The following is a 15,938-nucleotide window of genomic DNA, read 5'->3' on the forward strand; positions in this document are numbered from 1 at the left end:
AAGTCAGGAGAATAGTGACAACCCAGTTACCCAAGAGTCATGAAGATATGGTGTCTGCAAAAGGAAACTCCCAGAGTAGTTGACCAAGGCCCTCTTGAGATTTCAAGAGGTGGAGGAATATCATCCTTAGGTTTCTGTTGAGAGAATAATGGGATTAAAGCACCTATAGTGGACACTCACATGACTCTCTCCCCTCCTGTAGTGCTCTGTGTAGTTGTCCCTCCTTGTTATCGGGGCTTTGGTCACTGTGGTATTCAAAATGGCACAATCATGTCTCCACTCCTGAAATATGTGGTATTATTTCCTTATCTAGCTTTATTTGTATTCTATCACATGTCATGCACTAAGGTATCATTTGTTGATTTATGTAATTTAGAGATATCTATTTATATTCACATTCTATCTCCCTTGGCAGAATGGAAGGGCCATGAGAAAAGGGACTATATGGTATATTTGTTCCTGTTGTCTCTCCAGAACTGAGGACAGCTCCAGTCATGTATGTGTTGAGTGAACGAATAAGAATGTCTTTCCTGTGTTCTTCCACCTATGTAGGTACTGGTTGCTCTTTCTTCTTATATAGATGGCATAGCATGAAAATTAAAAGCACAGGCTCTGGTGTCAGATAGCTTAGATTGAATCCCAGATTTGCCTTGAAAATATCTTTACTGAGATATAATAGTTACAATGATAGATGAGATGAAGAAGATTTGCTTGCTTTGAAAGTCATGAAGAAACCAGATTCTACAAGATAAAAGGGTCACTTATATTAAGAACAGAACTTGGATTCTGTTCTTAGCTCTGTCACATGCAAGCTGGGCACTTTGGCCAACTTACTTGACTTCTTTTGCCTTGGTCTCTTCATCTTTCAAGCAATGCCTCTTTTATTATCTTTTTAAAATAAGGTGTTTAAGCACTTAGCACAAGCTCTAAAGCATGAATGAGTACTTAGTAAATATTACCAGTTATTGGCCTATATGTAATAAATTCTCAATGAAATTAAGTCATGGAGTCTTTTCTGACCACTCTATTATCTTTCTGTAATCTCATATGGTATTTATGATTTGTATCTGGTCCATACTTTAGTTGTATTGATCTTTTTCTACACAAAAATATCTCAGTGTGATATTTTCTCAACTTGATTAAGTTTCTTGATAGCTGGTACTTACTTTTGACTTTCTGAGAGCACAGTTTAGCACCAGGTGCAGAGTCCCCTTAGTTTTAGTGAGTATTGGAATTAGGAGTCCTGTTCTCCCTGGGCCCTTATTGTTTTCTGTTCTATTTTGTTTAAGAAAAGAATCACTCTTAAAGCACACTCCTGTTCTCCCCTCAGCCTTTAGAGATGGGCTTTGTGCACAGATGGAACTCCACATGAGCCAAATGAATCCCTCTTTTCTTGCTAATACCTTACATGAGGAAGTACCTAACCCACCAATTGACTTCCTAGATTCTGGACCCAGCTAAATGGTTCTGGAGTAAACAGCTCATTTCTGCAATCTTTGGAGAAGGGGGAATGTTATTATAGCCTTGCCCCAAACCTGGACCTTTCTTACTTGATTTTTCCATCCATAAAATCAAAATCATAGAGATCCCTGGTAAATCTGTGGGAAACTCAGAATTTTTTTACCTATCATTTCTGGTTGTGGAACTGCATGTGAGAGAGCTTAACTCTTCATGGCTGGTTTATAGTCAGTTTGAAGTACATCAATGATTGAAGATTTCTGGATGTAAATCCACAGGGGTTCAAGTGAAATACTTATTTTATTTTTATTTTTTAACCTGGTGCTTGAAAAATGATTTCATTAGATCTCTACTGAAATGCCACATCTGTGACAGTCTTCTCTAACCTCCCAATTAGGTTATTTCCCCTGTTACACACACTCACAGTGTCCCATAGCTTTTCTTAAAAGTTCTTATTGGAGTTTGGAAATAGTTATTGATTTGTGTGATGATCTATTTTAAACAGATCAGTGAACTCCCCTAGGTCCAGGATGATTTTGTACAACAGTGTCTGGTATATAGCAACTCATGAAAGTTTTGTTAATAGCAAATCAATGAAGAGAAATGCTCCTTATTGGTGAAGAAACAGAAGAGGACCTGCTTCTTTTTAAACCAGGAGAGACCTGCTGGTTTGACTCTGTGCTTCCTTGGGAGGCTTGTCTTCTCATTGAAAATCAGGAAGACAGTCTGGCAGAAACTCCTGGACACAGCTGTTCTGAAACTCAGGGAAACAACTTCTTGCTGACATGTGTCCATAAGCACTCAGTTCTTGAATCCATGCATTAAACCTCATAATTAGTGTCTGATGAGAAAAGCAGAGTTTTAGATCAAAATAAGAAAGGAATCAGAGGACAGTTCTAGAATGTAAAGAAAATCATATAGCTCTTCCTTTAGGACTGCTGAGTCTAGATGGGCTGCCATGCTAGCCATTACCAAGGAGAACAATCTCACCTTTGGACAATCATGAATATCTATGCCTTCCAGTAGAAACAGGTCTCTCTTTTCCTCATTGAGTCCTGTTCTTCCATATTCTGTGAATTTCATATACCTCATCTTTCCTTCCTTTTATCTTCCTCTATTTTTTCTGCTCCTCAGCTTCCCCACAGGGACCCAGCTTTCCTGCATGGCTTCAGGTACCTTTGAAATTCTGGATGTTTCCTTTCTTGATTCTGGAGGACCTCTGTAGACCTCTAATGAGTGAGGCTGTATTCCTTGAGAATTCTCAGGGTGAGGAAGCAGTCTCAAGACCAAAAAAACCTCTCTTTTGCTGATTTGGACCCCTTTCATAAAGTAATTTTGGTGAACTCTGTAAGCCAACTCTCTTTCTCCTCTGCCTACCAACTGGGGGACATGTACACAGGGTGGCGTTCCCCTAGGCATGTTTTGTGGAACACTGGTTTTGAGAGGTATTTACTTATTTACTCATCAATACAAATTTAGTTAACATCTACTATGTGTCAGGTACTATGCTATTTGGGGATAAAAAGGTTAGAAAAACCAGACATGGGCTCTGTCCTGATGAATATGTTGTCTACTGAGGAGACAGCTATTTATAAGGTAATCAGACAAACTTACATGTGAGATAAGCTTAATAAAATGCTATGAGAGCATATAGTCAAGGACAGAGGTTGGCAAATGTTTTTCTGTAAGGGGCCAGACAGTAAGCAATTTTGGCTTTTCAGGTCAAATGGTCTTTGCTACAACTATGTGACTCTGTTATTGTGTGAAAGCCATTCATCCATAACATGTAAAAAAGTGATACGACTTGTTTCCAATGAAACTTTACTCATGGATGCTGGGATAGGAATCATGTATATGCTTATGGCAGAAAATCATTCTACATTTGATATTTTAAAAAACTTCTTAAAAATGTAAAATCCATTCATAGCTTGAGGGCTGTACAAAACAGGCCGTGGGATGGATTTAACCCATGGATTATCGTTTGCCAGCCCTTTCTCTAGGCTGCCAGCAAAGGGCTTTCCTGGATGGGAGATGGTTGACATGAGATCTGAATCTGAGTAGGACAACTGGGTATGGTGGGAACAGTGTTGGTGAGGATAATGATGGTGGAGGCTATTGGGCGGGCGAGAATCATGGCGATATGCTTATAGTGTTACAAATAAAAGGGAATCTATGGTGATGTAAGGGAAACATGAACACTTAAAAAATTTGGAGAAATTATTATAGTTAAAGAAATCTATTTGATTTTGCTTAAACCAGTGTTCCCTAAACCTATTCTCCATAAAACCATTCTTAGGCTGAATGCATACCACATACAGGGAACACAGGTTTGAAAATGCAAGTCTAAGGAGTCCTAGGCTAGACAGGAACTCCAGAATATACTTAGCACTTTTAACCAAGAAATTTAGCCATGCAAATGACTCTAGAGGCCATGTAGTAGTTTCTTGTGGGTATTTTTGAGAATGTTTTTTTCCTTACTGAGGGATTTTTTTTAGGTTAGGATTTGACACCACTGTTTTTGCAGCAGTTTAAGTGTGGACTTGCCTGGGGGCAAGGGGACAGATTGTATGTCTCCCAGAGGTCCCTGTTTGCCATTTACTGATGCCATTATAGTTGCAAGAGAATTGAATGTATTTTACCAAATGCTCAGTGGGGAAAACAATAACAGTAGATATTTAGCTGATGATGACATACAGCTCCTCTGGAGAGCTGTGAGAACCTATTGATTCTCACTTCATAAAATGCTTATTTGAGAACTCTAATATCTGTGAGAGTTTGCCAAGTGCTGCTCTATTAATGTGGTTTCTCCCAGAGAAACTAAAGTAAAAAGTAGAAAATATTTTGTCCTACATTGATATGTCCCTCAATATTTCCAATTTTGAATGAATTGGGTTAGAGGCGGGGGTGTTGGTTGAATCTTCCACTATTTGTCTATATATGTTCTCACCCTAAGCATGTACATGAATTATTGTTGCTTTTTGAATGTAGGACATCATTTTCCATTTGATTCTTTTAAATTCTCTCCCTTACCATGTCCAAAAGAAATTTTGAGAAGCACTTTTTTTTAGAAAAATTGCAACTTTTTAATAATGTTATTGTATTTTTAATACCTTTTTTATTTATTTATTTTTTTATGTGGTGCTGAGGATCAAACCCAGTGCCTTACACACATTAGGCAAGTGCTCTACCACTGAACTGAAACCCCAGCCTGAGAAACACTTTTTAATGAACAGCTTTCAAATGATGTTTACAGTGTGGTCTGTGATTGCTCTTCTGTGGCAGGTACATGTTGGATGCAGGGCAAGTTGGAATAAGTCTTGGGAGAGGGCTTGTCTAGGAAGCCAGTTGACATACTGTGAAAAGGAAAATTCCAGGAAAATGTCTATGGCTACCACCAGGAAACTGAGTTTATTCTCTTTTTCTCATTCAATCTGTTTCTCTTATGTCTATGTGCCTCTTTTTTAATTGCCACACCTCAGCCTTGGATCAAAACAAGAAAGAAGTAAATATATAATCACAGTCTCTGCTCTTTTGTACAGTGCTGTTGCTGAGGTAAATAAATGATTTGGATTCTTCTGTGGTATTTTTCCAATACACTTGTAGAGGAAGCAGTGTTCATTATACATCAGACCCATTTGCTGTAAATGGTGCATTTATCTCACTTCCTCTATTGAGTTTAAATCCTCAGTTGGCCTCCATGTAAATCTTGCTTAAAACTATAGAGCATTAAATTTGAGGGATGTTACAGATTCTCAGGCTGGGCTTCCTCATTTTCAGAAGAGGAAACTGAGGTACTGAGGTAGTGGCAACTTCAAAGCTAACTCCTGTCTCCCGACTCCTACTTTGGGACTCTTTCTGGTCCAGCTTCTGTTTGCTACCCAGTTCCTGCAATTCTCTGGCAGAGTATTGATTTCATCTTTCAGTTTAATGTAGACAATGCCCTTATAAGACCTGATCTCAACATATAAGAGGGTCTACTTCCAAAGAGAATAAAACAATGATATCCTTCCCTCCATCTATAGAGAGAGCTGTGCTCATTTTTATGGGAGGCAGAAATAGGACATACCACTTGACTAAGGCGAGGGAAGAGTGTGGGAGTGGGGATGGGGAGTCTTTTAAAGTAGCCAGATATATGAAGTCTCATAAACAATCTGAGCACAAGTAATAAGGAAACTGCTTTTGCTCCCCATGTATATATGACCAGAGGGAAGGGTAACCAGTAAGGGATTTATGTGGACTGGTTACTGAGCTTCTTTATAGGCTGCTTTATGGGGCATCTGTGTAAGGCAAGGCAGCAGCAGGTGGGGCTGAGGAAGTTGGAAAAAAAAACCCAGCTTAGTTTGAGCTCTTTAAAAAATTTATTTTCTTCTGAGAAGAGAATAAAAAGCTTACTTTTAAAAAAATAAGTTTTTTTTCCCTACCTCTAACTAACTAAGTCAGTTAGTTTGAAGGAGTTGGTGCCCATTTATCCCAAAGAACTTGAGAGCATAGTATGAATTTTTCATTGTTCCAGAAGCTTTGGAAAGGGGATGGGTAAAGCAAAGTCCCCTTCTCCATTTAGCTAAATTTATTGGTGATTAGAGATAATGGACCTTGATACAGGTTTCCCAGATAAAAGCAGATACCCAGGTAAGTTTGGATTTCAGGTAAACATAATGGTTAATTTGAATTGTCAACTTGGTTGGATTAAGAGATGCTGATGATTAAGAGACTTCTAGGTGTGTCAATGAGGGCATGTCTAGGAATGATTGGAATGTGGGATAGTGAACTGAAGTGGAGCCCCTCCCTAAGTGTGGGCAGCACTGCCCAATAGGATGGTGGCTTGGATGGAATAAAAGCTGGAAGAATAAGGAAGCAGATGCAGATGCAAGTTCAGCTCTTCTTGAAGGGGTTCTTGATCACTGCTTGGATTGTCTGGGGATATCAGACTTTTGCTTCTTCACTCTTTCAAAGTGGACTCTGCCACTGATTCTCCAGGTAGTTTCCAGAAGCCTTGGTCTCAGACTAGGGTAGCACTGTTGATCCCTCTTGTTCTGGGGCTTCTGCCTCTTGGACTGCACAGCTGCTGGTTCTTTCAGCTCTAGCCTGCAGACGGCCATTGCGGACTATCCAGCTTCTGGTTGTGTAAAGCAATCTAATAAATTCCCTTTTGATAATCACACTTCCTGTTGATTCTGTTCCTCTAGAGAACCCTAATATAGAAATGAATGATTTTACAGTGTAAGCATTTCTAAATATAGCAGGGGGTCTTGTTATTTTTAGTTACTAAATATGGCAACCTTACTCTTGAGTAACTGGAAGATTATGATAAGGATCAATGATTTTACTGAGATGAGAACTGAAATGGGTCATTGTGATCATTACAAGCCCCTTACCTCAAGAGAAGTTGGCTTTAGAGAAGATTGTGTTGTCCTGGTTGTGGAGCTGGCAAATGCCAGAGCTTGGCTCTCAGCCCATTTTTTTCTCTAACTCTTGGTATATTGTAGTACAATGATTTCATTAATAGAATGAACATCAAGGACTGGTGTTTTTGAGAAAGCTCCAGAAAGGAAGTGAGACTCGAGTTTTGAATGAAGGTAGAAAGGCTCAGGGTAGGCATTTTGTTAGAAGAACATAAACAATGGTGCAGAGGTAGGAATAAATTTTTCTTCAATGAAAGAAGTAATAAAAAAAAAAGATGTCCCTGTGGGACATAAATTAATCATTGGACCCATGGGTTCATGCTGTAGAGAAAAGAAAGAAGGGAATATTGAAAAGATAGATTAGGTAGGATTTAGATTTTATTGCATGCTACAGATTTAAGGATTTGGATTTTATTTGGGATGCCATAGAAAGAGGATTCTGGGGGGGTTTGAGTGGATCTTCATGTCAGTACTCAAAAAGATTTTTAAAGAAAGAGAGATGCTTCAAAAATTTGAATAGCAATTTTTAGTGTCTAGCGTTAACTTACCATTCTGATCATTAGGAGACTCACTGGCATACTTTTTACTTCTCAAGAGAGGATGAATAGCAGAAATCTGATTCCCTTTTAGAAAATAAACTAGTTCTGATGTGTGATGGGAATTTCTCCACTGTTACTATAATCACAGTTCTTGTGGGGGAGGCTGAAAGTGGGGACATGTGGCCATGTGAGGTGTGTGTGTATGTGTATATCCTGAGAGAAGTAATTACCTGAAGATTCCAGAGCAGCATGATCCAAGGAACAGGTATAAATCCTTTTCAAAAAGGAATCGTCTGAATTGAGTAACTTGATGATTGGTCCAAGAACGTCTGTGATTCTGATCTGAAATTCTTGGAGTAAAGAGATTGGTGGGTAGAAATTAGAGTGATTGACCGGGATTTGGGAGGTCCATTGATAAGACCCATGCAGTAACCAGTGATTCATGGGCAATTCAGATCAACTTAGTAGCTAAACAATAGGTAGTCTGCAGTTGTAGCTGGGAGTCAATTAACTTGGAAGGTAGGAAGATTCCCTGGAAAATGGCAAATCAATCTTTTTCTGATCCAGTCTCTAAATGATCCAAAACTCAAGGAATAAGAGAAGACCCTCTTTTACTTTACCCTAAAGTGTCTCCCTTCAGACTGAAGGAATGCAAAGTACTTGGATTGAGATAAACATTGTTTAATGAAAGTTAAGAGACTTGACAATGACAGGTGTCTAGGAGATATGACTAAGGAGTATGAGTTTTCCTGAAAATTTAAACAGATATAGAAGATCCTTGCCTGTTTGGTAAGCAAAAATGGTCTGAGAATCTGGCAGTTGAGCAGGGGGGATACCAGTGGGGATCAGTGTGAACTGAGTGTGAAGCCTGGAGCTGCCAACTCTGATAGCCTCACAATTTTACTATTGTGGACTCTATTTCCTATCATTTTCATGTGATAATCAAACAGTGGGTGTTCTCTATTTTCAGTTCTATCCAATTCTGTGGGAACTGTGCTCTGAAGTTAGATTTTCTAAATGAACTGCTTTGTCTATGGAAGTGTCCTGTAAGGGGAGGTGAAGATAACGGTTTCATCAGGAATCCAGGGTGTGAAGGGGTTCACACATGGGGCAAATTGCAGCTTGTGTTCTACTCTAGAACATAGGTGCCTTTTCTTAATATTGAAGTGACACTAAAGGATAAACATAAGACACCCCATTGCTGAGAAATGTCCCAAACTGAACTCCTGAGATCCGGCATCTGCACATAATTACTTAGGGCACATAATTCTTTTATGGGTGCTCACTTAGTAAAGCATTTACATTTACATTCACAGCTCATTAGGTTGCTTGTGAATTTGATTTGAGCATTTTAAGTGGGATTGTTTTTAATCTTTGGAGGCACTATAAACCCACAGTCACGCTCAACTGCTACAGACTGTTGGAAGGAAAACCATATAACTAGTTTGTTTTGCCTTTTAGAAGGAGTTTTATAAGGTAGGGGTGGAACTGACCAGGAATAATCTGAGGGGAAATTTTTTTTTTCTTTTCTCTTTTGGACCTAAGGCTTATGGAACTATCATCATTAAAAGTAAAGTTACTTAAAACTCTGATAGAGAAAGATTGAAATTAAATGTGACTTTTGAATTGTTATAAAAATCATAAAATAACAGATCTTTCAACCAGATGTTTAATTTTAAAATAGTAAACACTGCAGACTTTCTGGAGATTGTCAGTGGTTTGTAGAACCAATTCCTCTCTTCCCTTGGGCTCTTGTAGTGCTTGGTAATGAGCACTGTTGGTCTTTAGTAAGACAGTCACTACCAGCAGTACATTCAGAAGTGTACTATCTAATGCATTTTTTTTAAAGGAAAACAGATACACTTGCAACTTATTCATGGTGCCAGGTGTTCCCTAGCTGTGCACTTTGGGCCTCAGTTAAGTGCCTGCAGTTTTCCTTTTTCATGGGAAAACTATAAAATGAGAGAGAAGTGCTGTTGGGTCATGCTTCATGAAGTCAGTTCCTCCTTGAGAGTCTACATCTGATTTCAAATTCAAATGTTATCCCAAGGAGACTATTCCTTGTTGATCCATCAGTGCGGGTCTTGGTAGTAGGGGCTACGCCTGGAGCAAGTGCAAACTGTGGTCTTGTTTTTAACATGTGGTAGAAAAGACCAGTTAATCCCTGGCAAGTTTGAAAATAGTTAGATTTGATTAGTGTGTTTATGGCTAATCAGTGTGTGTGTGTGTGTGTGTGTGTGTGTGTGTGTAGTATGGAAACAAATGCTCCGAGAGCTTATTATCCAAAAGTAGTGCTTTTTTTTTGACATTTTTTATTAGGTAGCTTACTGATATGAAGGTTATTAAGAAAACAAGGAACAGGCATTGGAAAAAGCAGGTTTAACACAAATGTCCATTGTTTTATACTAAACTGAAACACCAGCAGTCAGACCATGAAAGAGAGAGAAGTGAAAGGTAGAGCCCCTTTCTCTACCCTCTTTCCCACCATCCCACAGAACAGTCTCCACCCTCTTTCGGGCATGTCCTCAGCTGCCTCACCCCTTTTGTTGCTCTCCAGCTCTCTCTCTAGGATGTATTTAACTCCTATGGCTCCCACATCTGCACATGATCCTCTGACAATTCAAGCTTCACCTTTTCCACAATCGTAGGTAGCTCTTCCATTCAGTCTGAGTGATTTCCTCCTCATAGGAGTAGTGACCAGGCACCTATGGAAGACTGGATGTGTCCATCAAGCCTTAGGCCTTCCCAGATTGCAATTTAGAGAACATAGCTGTGACTTGTCTCCATTAATTACAAGTCATTTCCCCCCTCAAAATGCATCTTTTTCAATAAGGAATTCTCAGTATTAGAGATCCCTTCCTACCAGGTTCTGGAAAATGTTAAAGTTAAAAGTGCAGTTTCAGTTAGGTTCTGATTTATAGAAATTAACCATCAGCTAAGAGACATGTGGAGGGAACAGGTGAGTTTAGCTGTAGCACATAGTGGTCCACACACTAGGCACTATCCTAGGACTCTGGGGGAGTCCTATTCTCAAGACTCAACCGTGATGGTGCCACTTGGAGTTGTGCAGCCATCCTAGGTGTCTTGGCAGGTGAACTTGTTCAATTTCCCATATGAGCATTTTGAGGGCAGGCACTGTATTGCCTGTAAGGCTTTAGGATAATGGCTTGCACAAAACATGTGTTTGTTATTGTCTTTTGGTTAAACAAATGAAATTGGATCTTCTTTGGGCAGGAAAGGCACAATAAACAAAATAAAATGTAGAGGCAAAAGAGAAGAGAAGGTTGACTTTGTTTGTCTCTTTCCACACAGCATTTGGCAGAAGACCTAGATTTAAATTATGGCAATAATATTAACTAGTCATGTGCCCCCTTTGAGCTGAATTTCCTTATTTGTCAAATGAACATAACAACTGAGTTTTCTCCCTGAGAGGGTGATTGGAAGATCCAAACAACAAAATAATTGTGTAGAAATTGCCTTAGGAGTGTACTTCTGTAGCTCAAAATGACACCTCTGACTGTTGGTCTCACCTCCCTATCCTTGGGAATAGGCCCTCATGGTCAAACATTCATATATTGTGACCCAATACCTACTTGAAAATAACGAATTAGATTGGTGAGAGCATTGCACCCAACGGTACCACTTAGTACCCTGCCTTGGGCGTTTGGAGGTGGCCTGAGAGAGATGATCTTCATTGTCTGAAATTTTATCTTGGAATTGAGGACAGCATCCTCTCCCAGTCTCATTACCTCCTGAGTAGCTGAAAATATGGGTCTTCCAAGAAATGAGAAACAGATTTGCAAAAAGAATCTGAGAATAAAAGTGATGAACAACTGCTCTCTGGGTTCCTGAGTCCCTGCTGCATCTTTGCCCTTGGGGGCTCTGAGACATTCTTGTATACTTATAATAAATTCCCATTCATAAGCCAAATCAAGTTGATTTTTGCTTCTTTAAATCAAAGCATTAAAGATTTTTTGTGATGCATCTTCTAATGTAATACTTTCCCCATAGGTTTAAGTACAGCCAGGGAGTTTCTCTACCTCACAGAAGATCTCTGTATTTTAAAATTAATAAGGAGTAGAGGTCCTTTTTGGACAGTTTTGATCCAAAGCCCAGAATTTCTAGCTATGCCACTATCTCCTCTTATTCTCTCTCAAGGTAACAAGCATCCCAAACCCCAGCTGCTGTCTCCATGGTGATCAAGATTCCCCTATAGTATCTGCCTGGCAAGGGCCACAAAACATTCATGGCCACAGACGTGTGTGGTATGCTGAATTAATGGTGTGGGGAAGTGTCAGGAAAGCAAACAAGACTACTGAGGCTCTTTTTCATGCAATTAATGACTTTTCTTTCTGTCTACCTTTTCCTAGTACAGCCGAACAAGGTGCAGCAAGTCGCTACAGAAAATTAGCTGCAATTTACGTAATATTTCAAATGCCCTGCCAGTCACTTGATTATGAGATTGAAAGGAACATTTCATTTGGAGATTTGCAATTTTCTGGTGCTATTGGCATTACACAATTACATTTCCCATCATTTATCACGTTGTGGAATACCAAGACAAATTTGCTTCTCCTTACATTTATCATATTACAGGGGAATATAGAGGCAGATTTAGCCAATTGCTTTGCATCAGACGATGCCCCTTGTTAGCTGGGGACATTTAGCAGCATTTCTGCTCCAAAGATCTTTCTTGAATATATTCTTCACCAAGAGGATTGTTCCCCCAATTACTTTGAAATTGAGATTTTCTTCTTATCCACAGCATTGCCTTTCAAAAGAAGGAACTGAGGTCTATTTGCCTTTTTCAGCAGGTGCATGGAATGAACTAAGAATGACAACTCTGTGAAGGGATTTCCTTTCTTGAGAATCTGGGAGCAACGTGCCAAAATGGGTCATTTAGGCATAAGGCCAGGTGAGAGCTTTACAAATGTTTAAGTATTGACTTGGTATATCATATTTACAGCTCCTTAAAAAATTTAGCTTTTAAACAAAGGTAACTTAAATATTTAACTTTGGAAGCAGGTAAAGAGCCTGAGGAGCTTTGCACACACAAAATTCTCTGCAGGCCATTAGGTACTCTTTAGCTCATGGGCTGACCTAGATTTTCTTTTCCTCTATAAAGATGGTATTAAAAAATAATTCAATCTCTGCCCCTTGGTGTAATTGAGCCTTTCAAGTAGTCTGTAAGTCGCTGGCCCTTGCCTCAGAAGCCTACGCTTGTCAAAAGTAGGTGCATTCCTGAGCCCCAGCCTAAGCCTACAGAACCATACCACCTGGGGCCTGAGGAAGCTACATTTTAAACAAGTGCTAGGGCTGATATTGTTAGGCACATTGAATGGTTGTTTGCATTCCTGGATGAACATTAGGGAGATTTTGAAACATCTGATTCTCTGGTTGCACCCCAGACTGATTAGGTCAGAGCCTTTGGGACTCAGGTGTCAGACAGTTTTAGGCCTCTCCAGTTAATCCCCAGGCCCAAGTTCTCCACTGAATTGTGGAAAGATACTACAAGGAAGCAAGACCCCTGGAAACCAGTCCTCATGCCTAGGCCTGTCAGCTATCATCTCAGTCTTCAGTGAAGCATTTCTGAAATGGGGACCAGGGAAAGCCTTAACTCCTGAGGACTCAGTGGCCTGTCGCTTAAAGGTCTCTTTAATATTGAGATCGCTGTTTCTTATCAAGCCAGGTTCAAGGTTTTCCCTCCCTGTGGAGCTGTTTAATTTTCCCTGACTCTGACCAGGTCTTAGGAGGAGGACTTGGTGCAGGAATCAAGTTTCCCCTTTCTCCCCTTAGCCACCCTAGAGCTTTCTCTGTTTTAATGTGATCTGAATTGATATTACTTGCTAATTTATCTGTATTATCTCTGTCTCCCTTCTAGGGCACAAGCTTTGTGGGGGCAGGACTGTGTCTACCTTTTGCCTAGAACAGTGCCTGACACATAGTAGGTACCTGATGTTTGTTGATGATTGAAAAAACTGAAAAAATAGAGTATGTACCTTGCAAGTGGAGGGTAAGCAATGGAAGCAGAAGAGTTCTGCCTGAAATTTGATCTGGGTAAGGAAATTAGCATGACTTTTATATAAATGGATCAATACCATCCTCTTCTTTAGCTTCCACTGTTATCTTTTCCTGTTTCCCACTTAGTCAGTAAGGCGATTTGAAGGCTTGCCTTCAGAAAAGCTGTTTATTAATTCAGGTCTACTACTTTTCTTGTGCGCCCAACCTGAGTCTGTTCAGGTCTGGATAACAGGGTTCAGTGCTTACATCAAGAACCAACACCCCATGCTGTCTGTAAGATCGTGTGTTTGCTCTGGGGATTTAGGAGCCATGGAGCAAATTAATGCACACATTGTTAAGAGTAGAGATCTAATTCTACTTTTGGTTCAAGAAATCAGCTGAGATAACAAAAATTAAGAGACCTCCAAAAGTTCTCTCCAACTTAATGCTGAAGGGTCTCAAATGTGAGTCATGTGAGAGCACCTATATTTAATTTATAGGACTTGATGGTTTTTGAAAAGGGTATAACTGTATTGAGCTGCTGAATAAACTGTCACTTGTGACTTTAGTAAACAAGCTCCCTTTAAAGAATAGGGGCCATTTTTTTTTCTGTAAAGTTATAGAAAATTGCTTAGGGAAAGCTGTAAAGCATCCTGTCTTCCTAGGGACCTGACAAGGTCAAAGACTGTGTTGGGATGCTGTGGAGATCAGGAAGAAGCAGGACAAGGTAGAAAAAACCTAAGGGATCTGCTGGTTATGGGAGTGTTCCCAGAGGACAAGACTGCTCTTCCAAATCACAACATCAAAGTCATAGAATATCTAGATGAATCTGGGCTCCTATGAATATCAGGGTTGGGGTGGACCATGGTGTCACTGATGACATCTGTAGTCTAATGATGGCTGGTTCAGTCTTTTGAGCAGATAGAACTGATCAGGATCTCCTTTCTGGGCATTGGAGGAAAAGTTGAGACATTAGGTGGTAAGGCTGGCGTGAGGTAAGGATCACCACAGCTCCACGACCATGCTGTATCCCATTCCCAGGGTTGTCTGGACTTAGGAAATGTATACAAATTTCATACTACCTCTGATGGTGGGGCTGGACACTCATGGCTGCCAGGCTGTGTTCTTAGTAACCTAAGACTGCAGGGACTCAATATTTGGGGCTGGAGATAAGTCAGTGTGGATGACTACTGCTGTTTGCTATCCTATATCAGAGAGTCCTTTCACAGTCATGCTGATGCACCTCTAAGGATCCAGAGCACTTGTGCAGAGTCTGAAGCCCTGAGTACCCTGTAGTCCCTGGACAAGCAGTGTACCTCTATCCGCCTCACGGTTTTAATGGAGTTAATCATTGGTTGGGAGGCAAGTGAGTCCTTACAATATTTAAAATTGATATTAAATAAAGAAAAGCTCTTTCTAATTGTCCCCATTGCCTTTAGGTACTCTGCTATATTAAAATGTGATTTAAATGTGAACCCTTGTCTCAGTATTGTGCATTTCTTACCACCTCTTTTTTTTTTTTTTGGTACTGGGGATTGAATTCAGGGGTGCTTTACCTCTGAGCTACATCCCAGCCCTTTTTTAATTTTTAATTTTGAGGCAGGACCTCAGTAAGTTGCTGACAGTGGCCTAGAACCTGTAATCCTCCTGCCTCAGCCTCCCGAGTCACTGAAATTAGTCTCAACATATCTTTTTTTAGGCCTGTCAAACCAAGATGCCAAATCAAGATCTCAGGATAAGTGCATAATAAGCGCTATTCATCCTAGTGACGTAACTGCTCTCTGATCAATTGTTTGCCTTTTTGTTCATTCAGCAAACTCGTATCAAACTTACTATGTCACAATTAGGGTGCTGGACACTGGGCATGGAGATGAAAGGCACCACTTCCCATTAAATAGCTTGTAAGATGATGTACAGAGTGTTGGGTGGAGTCAGGGAGTTTAGAAAACTGTTCTTTGTTTGGAACTGACCCTGCAAAATAATAGCAAGCATTATATATTTCCAAATTTTCTCACACAAATGTTCTCTTTTAATTACTAAACGTGTCCAGGAGAGAGATACTAAGAGCTTCATTTATACATGTTGGAAATTGAGGCTTGTACAAATGAAATGAATCACTCCCAGTTATAGTGAGTAATCTGCAGTGTGAGTACTCACACTCAGGACCCCTGACTTTGGGTATGATGCACTTGTGACACACGTCAGCAGCCCCAGGACTCAGCCATCACATGAAACCATCTACACGCACCTATACCTGTGCACACACACACATGCACATGCATTTTTAGAGTTATTTATGAGAGTATTTCACAGATGATCATTCCTGAGGGTGGAGTAGAAGTTGTTAGCAACTGTGCATTTTGCTAGTGAGCATTTCTAGAGCTGAGGATGACAGATCTGGGTTTCTAGTCCCTCATGAGATGGCCTCTAGGTGGCAGCAGCCAGGGTTCATCCAGGGCTCAGTCCAGCCTCCTGTCCAGGTGTGCAGAGGTCAAGGTCTGCAGCAACATATCTTGGAACTGTTGTCAGGACTGAAGCA

At 40.1% G+C, this 15,938-nt stretch overlaps 1 long non-coding RNA gene across 1 annotated transcript in view; it reads left to right on the plus strand.

Moving 5' to 3' along the window:
- The first annotated feature begins 12,216 nt into the window (after positions 1 to 12,216).
- LOC124985930 (uncharacterized) overlaps positions 12,217 to 15,938 on the plus strand; it is a 57,453-nt gene continuing 53,731 nt past the window's right edge. The window contains exons 1-2 of the long non-coding RNA XR_007108895.1: positions 12,217 to 12,314; positions 13,281 to 13,456. This is a non-coding gene — a long non-coding RNA (uncharacterized LOC124985930). The remainder of the gene's footprint in view (positions 12,315 to 13,280; positions 13,457 to 15,938) is intronic.

The sequence above is a fragment of the Sciurus carolinensis genome, chromosome 5 (genome assembly GCF_902686445.1).
Source record: "Sciurus carolinensis chromosome 5, mSciCar1.2, whole genome shotgun sequence".
NCBI lineage: Eukaryota > Metazoa > Chordata > Mammalia > Rodentia > Sciuridae > Sciurus > Sciurus carolinensis.